The sequence below is a fragment of the Pinus tabuliformis genome, chromosome 5_1 (genome assembly GCF_031772625.1).
Source record: "Pinus tabuliformis cultivar Carrire ecotype Pingquan chromosome 5_1, CPIR1, whole genome shotgun sequence".
NCBI classification, from domain to species: domain Eukaryota; kingdom Viridiplantae; phylum Streptophyta; class Pinopsida; order Pinales; family Pinaceae; genus Pinus; species Pinus tabuliformis.
The window spans coordinates 627417472-627432042 of NC_142305.1; the positions used below are offsets into that span (position 1 = coordinate 627417472).

Consider the following 14571-nt stretch of genomic DNA (forward strand, 5'->3'; position numbering starts at 1 on the left):
ATTAAACTGTACATACCATTGATTGGTTGAATCATTGACAGTGTCCACTTTAAAACCATTAATCTTAAATTATTAATCATATGTCCCAATAACATGCACTTTCTAATCACTCAATGCACAACCAACTTCATATGATATCAGCCTTCAAGTACAAAAATTTTATCAATCCCTAAGAATTGCATAATGTTTGGATTTATCAGGAAAAAGGGAGAACTGTATCACATCATTTTAATATACAATAGCACTAACCCATAATAGATACCCATTGAACAAGGCAAAAGTCAAAAAATATTAATGAAGTAAAGCCATTTTGCATAATATTATTCGGTAAATCTTATAAAATTATGATTAGGTAAATCTTATTATTTTATCCTTGTTCAATTGATATCTATAATGATATATGTGTAAAAATTACTATAACATAATATGATAAAATGGTTTTTTCTCCCTTCTCCATGATAAATGTAATCTTTGTGGAAATACATGATATTATATGAAGTTGGTTGTGCATCCCCTAACTGGAAAATTCGCATCATTAGGCAGTATTAAGAGTGACCGTAAAATGGAGACCATCTATGATTCAACTAATGAATTGTATGGGGAATTCAAAGAACCTCAATACAGTAAGTTAGATTTTCATTTTTTTTTTGGATTTATTAGAGACATGGATTATATTAGTTAAATATGAGAAATGCCCCATCTCAAAGGTAATAAGTAATAATCTAGTAAAATCTAGATGTTTCTCTTAACCTGAAAATGTTTATTGCACTTCATTTGAATATGCAGAGGCCCTCTTTATAAACTTATTCCTATGACATCAATAACATATTCCTGTGACATCAATGCAAAATTTATGTAGTTTAGATACCAGAAGCCTGACCAGAAGAGTTGCTTCTAGTTTAGCTCTTGTTCTCAGTTCTATTTCTTTTTAGACATTTTATTAGTAGATTAGTAATGGATTCGTATCTACAATATATTTTGGAAGGGTGATTGTTCGAGTTTTCTTATCACCTAAAAAATAGCCCATTTCTTGCTACATTCTTGCTCCCGTTCCTATCTTGACACGAAAATTGTACATTACCAATCAAATTTATATGTATAATATATGCGGAGAGACAAGAAAGGGTTTCATTTTGATTCCCTGAAACCCTCTAGGCCAATTTATAGTTGCATTCCTACTACCCATTTTGTTTCCCTTTTCCCATTCCAGTAAACCTAGCATAGATATCTTCACAATTTAGTAAATTGCACACACATTATTTGGTTTTACCTTCTCTCAATATGACATCAATGTGAGATTCATGTAGTCTATGCTACCACAAGCCTGACCGAGAGACCTATTTCTAGTTTAATTCATGTTTTCATTTCCATTTCCTTCCTGACATTTTATTACCAGATTATTGATAGATTTTATGTATAATATATTTTGGAAGGGTAATCTGTTTAGATTTCTTATCCTCTGAAATTTATGTTACCATAAACTTGACCAAAAGCTCCCTTTTTGTTACATTTTTGTTCCCATTCCTATCTTGACCGTACAATTGTACGTTACTCATAAATTTTATATGAATAATATAGGCTGAGAGATGAGAAGTGGGTTCATTTAGATTCCCTGAATCCCTCTGGAACGTCTACCATTTTTCTGTTAAGATGGTTCAGAGCCCTGTAACCAATTTATAGTTCTGTTCCTATTTGCCTCTGTTTTCCTTTTCCCATTTCAGTAACTTAGTATAGATGTCCTTACAACTAAGCAAATTGCACACATACTATCTGGATTTACCTTCTTTCGATTATTAGTTTCTGACTTGAGGTAAGATATTATGCCTGAAAGTCACTGTTGCACAAGTCACTTTTCATCTTTTTAAAAAAACCTTCTGATTGTGATTATGTTCTTTTAGGTTTTAGTCTCTAAAGCTCTTCCATTGGATCCTTTATTCAACCTTCAAGTTGGCTCTCTGATCTGCAGTACATATTTTTTATTTATTTCATGAGTGTGTTGTAAATCCGTGGTTAACATTGTGTTTCAAACGAATGGGCAGAAATAAGATGTAAGATGGTGGCATTTACAATAATGTTGTATGCATAAACAATTTGACAGAAAACAGGCTTCATACAGATCCATCCTACAACAGCCCTGATAATATTTTGGACATTTTGTTGACTGCTGGATTTTAAGCCAGAATATTACTGGAGTTTGACTGTTTTGACCGATTCAGCCTCTAATAAATTCTCCCATCACTGAAGAAAATGTGAATCATACAGTCCGGATCGCATAGAGAAGAAACCATGATCTTGTTTGGCAGCTAGTCTTTCAACTTGAGTTGCAAAATGTGGGTTTGCATGAGTAAGCTTGGGCACTCCAAATGGATCATTCTTGCTCTGTAAATACCAATAAATTTTGGATGAGTATCAAAGGTCAATAGATTAACACTCCAAACCTTAAAACCCTAAAAGGCTACCTAAAATATGAGTTGCGAGAATTAAAGTAAAACAAATGGAACTTCAACATGTCAATCACACTATAACAAGGGTCTTTTACTTGTAAATCTATTCCAAACACCAAAATTTCAACCTTTTACTTGCAAATCGCTTCCAAATAACAAAATTTCAACTTTTTACTTGCAAATCGATTCCAAACACTAAAACTCCATAGGCCGGAATTGGTGATTTGAAATGAAAAATGCGCACAAAGAAATGATGGATGACTAATCTTAAGACAAGTTCCTACATTGAAATCACAGAATGGGAAATCGTGTGGGAAGCAGTGGTGGTTATCTCTGCATCAGGTAGTTGATTTATAAGAACATCATCCCCATTAAAGGCAGAAATTACCGATGCCATAGGCACAACAGCAAGTGCTACCAACAGGGCATGCATAACAGTCATCGCACTTTGCTGGAGGTGTGACTGGAGAGGGAGGGGAAAAGTATTCAGACAGAGATCACACTGACTTTTAACCAGAGAAAAACCCTCTCAGGAATTGAAAAAATCCAATGTATATTCATAAAAGACATGCATTTGCGCGCTTGTCACTTGTGGCTTCCAGTTTAAGTTGCTACAATGATATATTGTTAATTCTCTGTTCGGCTTGGTCTCCATTATTCATGAACTATTTTTGCGTTTTCAAACTTCAGGGAGATGACAAGTGTAAAAGAAGTCTTAACTGTCAAACAAGCTAAATTTAATGTTTGTTCCCTTTAGTCATACCTCAAAGAATATATTATATTCAACGAGAAAGAGTCTACATATCTATTCAACAAGAACGAGTCTATTCACATTATTCATGCGCTATTTTTGCCTTTCAAACTTCAGAGAGGTGGCGATAAGCGTAGAAGTAGTTTCAAAGTTGAGACATTAGAAGTAGTTTCAAAGTTGAGACATTTTAACATTAACTTCAATAAGAATCAGGTACACAAATTTTACCAATTGAGCTCATGCATCTGACACATAAGAAAAATTGTGACTCCCATAAACGAATGGGTAAAAATAAGATGTAAGATGGTGGCATTTACAATAATCTTGTATGCATAAACAATTTGACAGAAAACCGACTTCATACAGATCCATCCTACAACAGCTCTGATAATATTTTGGACATTTTGTTGACTGTTGGATTTTAAGCCAGATTATTACTGGAGTTTGACTGTTTTGAGCGATTCGGCCTCTAATAAATTCTCCCATCACTGAAGAAAATGTGAATCACGCAATCTGGATCGCATAGAGAAGAAACCATGATCTTGTTTGGCAGCTAGTCTTTCAACTTGAGTTGCAAAATGTGGGTTTGCATGATTAAGCTTGGGCATATGAACTCCAAATGGATCATTCTTGCTCTGTAAATACCAATAAATTTTGGATGAGTATCAAAGGTCAACAGATTAACACTCCAAACCTTAAAACCCTGAAAGGCTACCTGAAATACGAGTTGTGAGAATTAAAGTAAAACAAATGTACCTTCAACATGTCTGTTGGACACCTAATCCTAAATGGGTTAGGGTGGAAGCTGAATAGACTAAGTAGTCCAAGAGACCTTGGGATGTGAAACCCAACGGTCACATAATGTACTATAAATGTATATCATTTGTCAATAAAAATTGTACTGCATGTTTTATCTTTCATATTTTCTCTTGCTGCCCATGTGTGTTTAACATGGTATCAAAGCGGGCGTATTCCTGCCCTGCATAATTAATTTGAGCCATTTGTTCTATGGCCTCTTTGTGCAGTTTATTTCTACCATAAACTTCATGAATATTTTCTCATGAATATTTATTCAGCTAAATTTTAGCTGCACCCTGTTAATACCGTTGCTGGTCTCTGCTCCTCCATATATAATTTGCTGCTCCTGGTACTGCATGCGCTACCTCCTGAGAATTTTCTGCCTGAAATCCACTGCTCGCTGACTGACATCTCTGACCCCTGTCTGCCATATTCCTTTTATACGGACTTGCGTTCTGTCTACTGTACCTGCGCTCTCATTCTCTGCCATTATCTGCGCTCTCTGTCCATAAACGCTCCATTAATTTGGCCTTTGTCAGAAATCTATTTTCTTATTGTTGTCAGGACGGTTTCTATTATAGATTTTGCGTTGAACAACAATTCGTCTGACCTTGTGCTGGTTGGCCTTCTCTTAGCGCTATTGATGTTATTCTCTATCTGCTCCACATCTTGAAACACCGTCTCCCATACCACCATATGCTGTAGCAGTTTGGTTAACGCCCGACCATTGCTCCTCTATTCTCTTCCACTCTGCTTCACACTGCGGCCGCTACCTGCTCTTATTATGATGCTCTTTGTTCAAAGCTGACGGTTCATGTCCTTGGCTCAAGCTCCCGGTTTCCGTGGAAGTTGAGCTCTTTGGGTGTTTCATCGCTCAATTTGGTCGTTGCAGTGAGAAAGGAAATCGTTGTACATTGAAGGACGTAACAGTCATTTGAACAAAGCCGGAATGAAAATGTGCTATGCGTGATTGCAGGTTACAAGGTTACGGATTGTTGAAGGGCGACGTTGAGAAAACAACAGCCGCCAAGTTGCTATGAAGGATCCGCTCGTTATGAGAAAAGACACAGTCGTTTTACGCATGAAGTCAAAATTAAGCTGTCAGTCAGAATGAAAATGCATTGATGGTCTTGACTGCTGCCGCTGCAGAGAACCCTGAAGTGAAAGGGTCTAGCTGCCTGCCGCTGGAAAAAAAAGGAAATCGTTTTGTTTAAAGCCGCTAGTCAAACAAGAAGCTGCTGCTGCAGAAAAAATTGAAACCGTTGTTTTGGAAAACCCCTGCACGTTGAAGCCGTGCTCGCTGGATTAATTGTCACATTGAATAGAAGCCAACAAAGAAAAAAAATAAAAAATAAAAAATAAAAATTCTCTGTCGTCGAGAAAGGAGAGCGGCCAAAAAAAAATCTCTGTCGTCGAGAAAGGAGAGCGGCCAAGATAGCCCCACACCCTTAATGAACTGCAAAGATCCGTTGATGAACACTGTGGTTGCAGAGATCCATTGATGAACATTGTTGGTTGCAGAGATAAAGATCTACCGCCGGAAGAAAAACTTCGATCAACAGTGTGAGATACCGCCACTTGCATCTGCCAGCCCTGCCTGCGTGAGACCAAAAGCAGATTGTTGAGAATCGAAGTTGACAGAAGAAACTTCGTTGAGCTCTTGTTTAAAAGAAACAAAAAAAAGAAGAAGAGTCGATATGGTATATAGAATGGTCCAGTTATATGTTGAATGAGGATGAGTTGCGAGATGTTGTTCTCCTCGTATTTGCAAACAAGCAGGATCTTCCCAATGCAATGAATGCTGCTGAGATAACTGATAAGCTTGGCCTGCATTCTTTGCGTCAGCGTCATTGGTATATCCAAAGTACCCGTGCTACTTCTGATGAAGGACTGTATGAAGGTTTGGATTGGCTTTCTAACAACATCGCAAACAAGGCATAATGTTGAAGCATCGTAATGACGCTATGAAGCCTTTGAGAATGGGCTGGTTTCCATGCCTTTTGAATATTGGTTGGATTAGGATACTTTCTGCAGTATAGTGGACGTGTTCCATGCTTCTCCTAGTAAATTGAAGTAGATAAATCGTTAAGGGGCGTTGAGGATCTATTCTTGTGGTGTACTGATCCTTAGTTTAGTTAATTTGTTTGAAATTTTGCATGTCTACAATTGTTACATAATCAATTATGAATTCTTCCATGTGGTTGTGGATTGCAATGTCAAAAGCAGAACCAGAACCAATCCCAAATAAACTTCGCATCTGCCCATCGTAAATTTTATATTGAGGGAATCTTTCCAACCAGTGGAGCAAGAAGGTGTGTGAATCTTCAGCAGTTCGTTTGTCTCCTGACTTGGATATATCTGAAGAAGTGTTGGTGTAGGTACTTCAAATAATTATCTTATTAATTTCGATACTTGCATTCGAAAGGAAGATAATCTCATTGTTTTACTATTTTTTGAGGTTAAAAATGGCTCCAATTGGTGCAATATTAGAGTTAGTGGACAATCTAATACTCTCTACTATGGATAATACAGTCAAAATCAGCAAGGATTTTCTCACCGATATTCATAGTTGTTTACAAGATGTACATGAAAAGATTGACTTTTTACAACTTGAATCTCAGCTTCAGCAAGAAGAATTAAAATAGAGGAATCATCATTCTGGACATGTTTCTGTTCAGAACATTGAAACTCCAACCCATCAGAAGCAAGTCAATAAAGCAAATTTAGTATCCAATAAAGCAACAGTTGTAAATGCAGATGCAGAAACTCAGTCTGCACTTCCCAAGCCCATCATCATACCTTGGGAACAGCTTGTCCACAACAAGCACAGAACTGGTCTTGGATATGACAAGGACTTGTCCTTTCATATTCCAGACTACTCCAAGCCCATTTAGTTTCAGAGTGCTGGATTTATTCATGACAGTTCACCTGCTCCTCATGACAGTTCACCTCCAGCTGTTCCAGATTCTACTCCTCTTCCACCGCAACAACAACAACAACAGATCGTAAAATGCCAACACTGTGACCGAGTTGGCCATCTGAAAGATCACTGTTTTGATCTTCATCCATGTAAGCACTGTCATAAAACCAGTCATTCTTCACACAGATGCTTCAGAAACAAATGTCCTGCAAGAACAAAGATTCATCTTGGATGGATCGCTTCTTGGCAATGTGCATCAACAGCCAAGAAGATATTACAAACACATGTCAGAACTTGTTCCAGAGTATTGAACAGTCTTGCAGTTGAGTTTTCTCCATCATCTCACCTTGTATCTGACAGGGGGGGAAATGATGGTCATCTACAAGCTTCAAAGTCACATCAAGCGAGCCTGAGCCACAACCTGCCACACCAGTTTCAGAGTTGTAGCCAGAGACAAAGATGCCCCTGAACATGCCTTTAGTTGGTAATCTGGGACACTTCCTCTAGCAGAAGACTTCAGCTTCTTGCCAGTTTTGGAAGAATTCCAAGAACAAAATTGAGAACACTTCCTCTAGCAGAAGACTCTAGCTTCTTACCAGTTTTGGAAGAGTTCCAGGAATTGCATTAAGCATTCCAGAGTTGTTGGTCATCCTTAAACCATCACAGGTTGAGACTTCCCTTTTCAGGTTGAAGTTCTCCCTTTTATGCGGGGTGAGACCTCCCTTTCATGGTTGAAGGTTTCCCTCTTTAAAACAATAGGATCACTTCCTCTAGCAGAAGACTCCAGCTTCTTGCCAGTTTTGGAAGAGTTCCGAGAACTGCACTAAGCGTTCCAGTGTTGGTGGTCATCCTTAAACCACTGCCCTTTATACCAACATTTCATAGAGCACATTCAGCCTAGTGCTGCCATGCATTTTTTGCACATTTTGTATTACAGCTCTCTTCTTGGACTCATACATAACCCTTCGGATTAAGGGGGGGAATGTTGGACACCTAATCCTAAATGGGTTAGTGTGGAAGCTGAATAGACTAAGTAGTCCAAGAGACCTTGGGATGTGAAACCCAACGGTCACATAATGTACTATAAATGTATATCATTTGTCAATAAAAATTGTACTGCATGTTTTATCTTTCATATTTTCTCTTGCTACCCATGTGTGTTTAACAATGTCAATCACACTATAACAAGGGTCTTTTACTTGCAAATCTATTCCAAACACCAAAATTTCAGCCTTTTACTTGCAAATCGCTTCCAAATAACAAAATTTCAACCTTTTACTTGCAAATTGATTCCAAACACTAAAACTCCATAGGTCGGAATTGGTGATTTGAAATGAAAAATGTGCACAAAGAAATGATGGATGACTAACCTTAAGACAAGTTCCTGCATTGAAATCACAGAATGGGAAATCGTGTGGGAAGCAGTGGTGGTTATCTCTGGATCAGGTAGTTGATTTATAAGAACATCATCCCCATTAAAGGCAGAAATTGTCGATGCCATAGGCACAACAGCAAGTGCTACCAACAGGGCATGCATAACAGTCATCGCACTTTGCTGGAGGTATGACTAGAGAGGGAGGGGAAGGGCCAGGGTTTGGAGGATTATACCCATTCTTAATCAGATATGATGGCCGCATTGCGATTCCACATTTTCCAAATGAATTGTCAATGTTTCTTTGCAACCTGATGTACTCCTTCTCACCCCAGCTTGGTCCCCATGAGTTATTTACAATCCGACGCACAAGCATTGGAGGAACATTTTGCCACTGATGAAGCCTCCAAGAAAGGTTATGTGGGATTTCCTACTGAAGCCAGAGCTCCTTCGAGCAATTGTGGACTCTGGATTTGAACATCCCTCAGAAGTTCAGCACGAGTGCATTCCTCAGGCGATTCTGGGCATGGATGTACTCTGTCAGGCCAAATCTGGAATGGGGAAAACAGCAGTTTTCGTGCTTTCAACTCTGCAGCAGATCGAACCCACAGAAGGCCAAGTCTCTGCCCTAGTTTTGTGCCATACTAGAGAATTGGCATACCAGATATGCCATGAATTTGAGAGGTTTATGACTCATCTGAAAGAATTGAAGGTTGTTGTATTCTATGGAGGCCTACCTATCAAAACTCACAAGGCAATATTAAAAAATGAATCCCCCCAAATAGTTGTTGGGACCCCTGGAAGGATTCTGGCATTGGCAAAAGACAAGGATCTCAGTCTGAGAAATATTAGGCATTTTATTCTGGATGAATGTGACAAAATGCTGGAATCTTTGGACATGAGGAGAGATGTACAAGCCATTTTCAATATGACCCCTCATGACAAGCAGGTCATGATGTTTTCAGCCACACTGAGCAAGGAAATCACGCATGTCTGCAAGAAATTCATGCAGGATCCTATGGAGATATATGTTGATGATGAGGCCAAGCTCACACTTCATGGTCTAGTTCAGCACTATATAAAACTGGCTGAGGTAGAAAAGAACAGGAAGCTGATTGATTTGCTGGATGTCCTGGATTTCAACCAGGTAGTTATATTTGTGAAGAGTGTGAAAAGGGCTTTTGAGCTATCCAAGCTGCTGGTGGGGTGCAGCTTTCCTTGTACCTGCATTCATTCTGGAATGCAACAGGATGAAAGACTGATGAGATACAAAAGTTTCAAGGAGGGGAATAAGAGGCTTCTGGTTGCAACTGAGCTGGTAGGCAGGGGAATTGGCATTGAAAGAGTTAATATTGTTATCAACTATGACATGCCTGAGTCTGCAGATACTTATTTGCACAGGGTTGGAAGGGCTGGACGGTTTGATACAAAGGGTCTTGCAATTACCTTTGTTTCTTCTGCTTCTTCATCAGAGGAGGATGTGCTGAAGCAGGTTCAAGAACGTTTTGTAGTTGATATCAAGGCACTCGCAGCACATATAGAAGCATCAACATACATGCCATCATAGCCATTGAAATCTGCTCTGGTGTCTGCAATAATTATCCTTCTCATTCATCTCAGTTTTGGCATGGTCTGGTTTTGTTTTCTGTTCATATTCCTTACCTTCATATGCCGGTTCTTCTACCAAATTTATTTCACTTCTAAATTTAGAAGAACCTTTCCTCCTCTAACTTCAATTAACAATTTTCTCTTCTACTTCTACTTGGGATATTTCTGCTTATTTCCAGGCCTTTACAAAGGCAAAGTCCTTAAATTAATGCCACCATTTCTGTTGCATTGTGGGCTGTAAAGTGCAGAAAATCATGGACTATTTTGTTCAAAGTTTCTTTTAACACATTCTAATCTCATGTTGTGTAGTTTAGAGTTTAGAATCAAGCCTCGTCACAAAGTTTTGAAATCTATTAGTGCAATGCAACCCTCGAAGCGTCTACCATGGAGAAAGTTGAAAGCACTTGGCACTAATAGTTACAATCTTTGGTAGGGAACCAAAGACTGCTAAGTCAGATTTCATACAACTTATTGGTGGTTCTCCCAAATGTATTTTAAATATCACCCTATGAATTTGTCACCAATTGAAATGTAATAGTGACTACATGACATTTAATTAGTGTGGTTGATGCAGGGTTGGTGGAAAACATAACCAACATAGCCAGAAAAGGCAGTTCTCTCAAATGTACTTTAAATATCACCCTATGAAGTTGTCACCAGTTTGAATGAGATGGGTATGTCTGTTGAACCTTAATTTATATAATTTATGAGAGTGCTTTGAGACACACATGCTGGTTTTCTGCATCATTATTTCATCTTTTACAGCAATAAAACCTCTTTTTCTATTTCATCATAAAGCTGCGCTTGTGCTTCATATTTTTAGTGAAAATGACAAAACAAGGAGTAGACAATGTGGAAGAGTTGAAGGAAGAGATTTATAATGAAGAGCTCCTGGACTATGAAGAAGAGGAATTGGACGCACAAGCATTGGAGGAACATTTTGCCACTGATGAAGCCTCCAAGAAAGGGTATGTGGGATTTCCTACTGAAGCCAGAGCTCCTTCGAGCAATTGTGGACTCTGGATTTGAACATCCCTCAGAAGTTCAGCACGAGTGCATTCCTTAGGCGATTATGGGCATGGATGTACTCTGTCAGGCCAAAACTGGAATGGGGAAAACAACAGTTTTCGTGCTTTCAACTCTGCAGTAGATCGAACCCACAGAAGGCCAAGTCTCTGCCCTAGTTTTGTGCCATACTAGAGAATTGGCATACCAGATATGCCATGAATTTGAGAGGTTTATGACTCATCTGAAAGAATTGAAGGTTGCTGTATTCTATGGAGGCCTACCTATCAAAACTCACAATGCAATATTAAAAAATGAATCCCCCCAAATAGTTGTTGGGACCCCTGGAAGGATTCTGGCATTGGCAAAAGACAAGGATCTCAGTCTGAGAAATATCAGGCATTTTATTCAGGATGAATGTGACAAAATGCTGGAATCTTTAGACATGAGGAGAGATGTACATGCCATTTTCAAGATGACCCCTCATGACAAGCAGGTCATGATGTTTTCAGCCACACTGAGCAAGGAAATCAGGCCTGTCTGCAAGAAATTCATGCAGGATCCTATGGAGATATATGTTGATGATGAGGCCAAGCTCACACTTCATGGTCTAGTTCAGCACTATATAAAACTGGCTGAGGTAGAAAAGAACAGGAAGCTGACTGATTTGCTGGATGTCCTGGATTTCAACCAGGTGGTTATATTTGTGAAGAGTGTGAAAAGGGCTTCTGAGCTATCCAAGCTGCTGGTGGGGTGCAGCTTTCCTTGTACCTGCATTCATTCTGGAATGCAGCAGGATGAAAGACTGATGAGATACAAAAGTTTCAAGGAGGGGAATAAGAGGCTTCTGGTTGCAACTGATCTGGTAGGCAGGGGAATTGACATTGAAAGAGTTAATATTGTTATCAACTATGACATGCCTGAGTCTGCAGATACTTAATTGCACAGGGTTGGAAGGGCTGGACGGTTTGGCACAAAGGGTCTTGCAATTACCTTTGTTTCTTCTGCTTCTTCATCAGAGGAGCATGTGATGAAGCAGGTTCAAGAACGTTTTGCAGTTGATATCAAGGCCTCCCAGCACATATAGAAGCATCAACATACATGCCATCATAGCCATTGAAATCTACTCTGGTGTCTGCAATAATTATCCTTCTCATTCATCTCAGTTTTGGCATGGTCTGGTTTTGTTTTCTGTTCATAAAAACACAACAGATTCATAATATTGAAAGGAACAATGGCCATCAAGGCATTTGTAGACAGACCATCATAATTTCAGTCTTATCCACGACTAAGACATATTTGGTTTTTCTATGAGAGCCATGCGTGTTTTCTTCTATTTGTCCTAATTATACAAAAACCCATGTTTTGAGCTACAAATTTTACAACAAATTTGGATTCAGTGCGATTAAAAAGCAATCGATGGGAAAAATGATCATATTATCGAGTCATTAATGGCTATAATTTTCAAAATTGAAGATATATGCTTGGAATATCCCCAAAATTTACAATAAAATCTTTGAAATATGCACGTCAAGGAGCTTCCTTCTCACTAATTATTTTGAGTGGAGCTTCAACCAATCTTGCACCCTTGCAAGGAATGTTCAGTTAGATTTTGGATGAAAGTAGTCATGTTATTCCACAGAAGCATGCTGTGGATATTGCTAAAGCAAACATTACAATGGTTGGATTACAAGAGGTTTCAAAACCTTGAATTTTACCTTTGCAATGTCTTTAGTTTTGTAATGTCATGTAAAAGTATAATGAAGGAAAGTATCCCTCATTCTTCTTTTATTGGGCACTCCACAGATCAACATGGATTAGAAGCCACCTCTTAAACAACAGTCTACTGAATTAATATTGAATGTGCAGGAAAGAGCAATTGATGCTTGTAGACATGCTATGCAGATAGCGAAAATGAGCATGGAAACAAACATTGGAGATATTGACAAAACTGGTCGATTGGTAGAGGAACCTGTAATGCTTGAAAAATCGGCTCAGCTTACTCCGGAGGCCACCTATTATCGAAATCTTAATGACTTAGCATTTGTTATGTAAAAAATTATCGAAATCTTAATGACTTAGCATTTGTTATGTAAAAATATAAACGATATTTTTTAGATACATTGCAAGTTGCAACAACATTAATGGCTTTCGATCTCAAATTCTCTATCTACTATTGCTTGGCAGCAATCTAGAGAAAACTTTGTACCCCAACATCCAGTATGTTCGAAACCTGTTCGGATCAGACACTGATGTATCCAGGGTAATGTTAGTGTTTTCTCTTTATTTTCTATTTTTGAAAGGCATTTTGTTTATTCATTTTTTTCTTCAATGATTCTTTATATGTCACAATTCTTCTCGATTATTAGTTTCTGACTTGAGGTAAGATATTATGCCTGAAAGTCACTGTTGCACAAGTCACTTTTCATCTTTTTAAAAAAACCTTCTCATTGTGATTATGTACAGTGTTATGTTCTTTTAGGTTTTGGTCTCTCAAGCTCTTCCATTGGATCCTTTATTCAACCTTCAAGTTGGCTCTCTGATCTGCAGTACATATTTTTTATTTATTTCATGAGTGTGCTGTAAATCCGTGGTTAACATTGTGTTTCAAACGAATGGGCAGAAATAAGATGTAAGATGGTGGCATTTACAATAATCTTGTATGCATAAACAATTTGACAGAAAACAGGCTTCATACAGATCCATCCTACAACAGCTCTGATAATATTTTGGACATTTTGTTGACTGCTGGATTTTAAGCCAGAATATTACTGGAGTTTGACTGTTTTGACCGATTCAGCCTCTAATAAATTCTCCCATCACTGAAGAAAATGTGAATCATACAATCCGGATCGCATAGAGAAGAAACCGTGATCTTGTTTGGCAACTAGTCTTTCAACTTGAGTTGCAAAATGTGGGTTTGCATGAGTAAGCTTGGGCATATGAACTCCAAATGGATCATTCTTGCTCTGTAAATACCAATAAATCTTGGATGAGTATCAAAGGTCAACAGATTAACACTCCAAACCTTAAAACCCTGAAAGGCTACCTGAAATATGAGTTGTGAGAATTAAAGTAAAACAAATGGAACTTCAACATGTCAATCACACTATAACAAGGGTCTTTTACTTGCAAATCTATTCCAAACACCAAAATTTCAGCCTTTTACTTGCAAATCGCTTCCAAATAACAAAATTTCAACTTTTTACTTGCAAATCGATTCCAAACACTAAAACTCCATAAGCTGGAATTGGTGATTTGAAATGAAAAATGCGTACAAAGAAATGATGGATGACTAATCTTAAGACAAGTTCCTACATTGAAATCACAGAATGGGAAATCGTGTGGGAAGCAGTGGTGGTTATCTCTCCGTCAGGTAGTTGATTTATAAGAACATCATCCCCATTAAAGGCAGAAATTACCGATGCCATAGGCACAACAGCAAGTGCTACCAATAGGGCATGCATAACAATCATCGCACTTTGCTGGAGGTGTGACTGGAGAGGGAGGGGAAAAGTATTTAGACAGAGATCACACTGACTTTTAACCAGAGAAAAACCCTCTCAGGAATTGAAAAAATCCTATGTATATTCATAAAAGACATGCATTTGCGCGCTTGTCACTTGTGGCTTCCAGTTTAAGTTGCTACAATGATATATTGTTAATTCTCTGT

At 38.2% G+C, this 14571-nt stretch overlaps 2 pseudogenes; both read left to right on the plus strand.

Moving 5' to 3' along the window:
- Positions 1-8719: 8719 nt before the first annotated feature.
- On the plus strand, positions 8720-9852 carry LOC149166503 (DEAD-box ATP-dependent RNA helicase 15 pseudogene; annotated as a pseudogene).
- A 1104-nt stretch (positions 9853-10956) lies between these two features.
- On the plus strand, positions 10957-12011 carry LOC149166504 (DEAD-box ATP-dependent RNA helicase 15 pseudogene; annotated as a pseudogene).
- The last annotated feature ends 2560 nt before the right edge of the window (positions 12012-14571 follow it).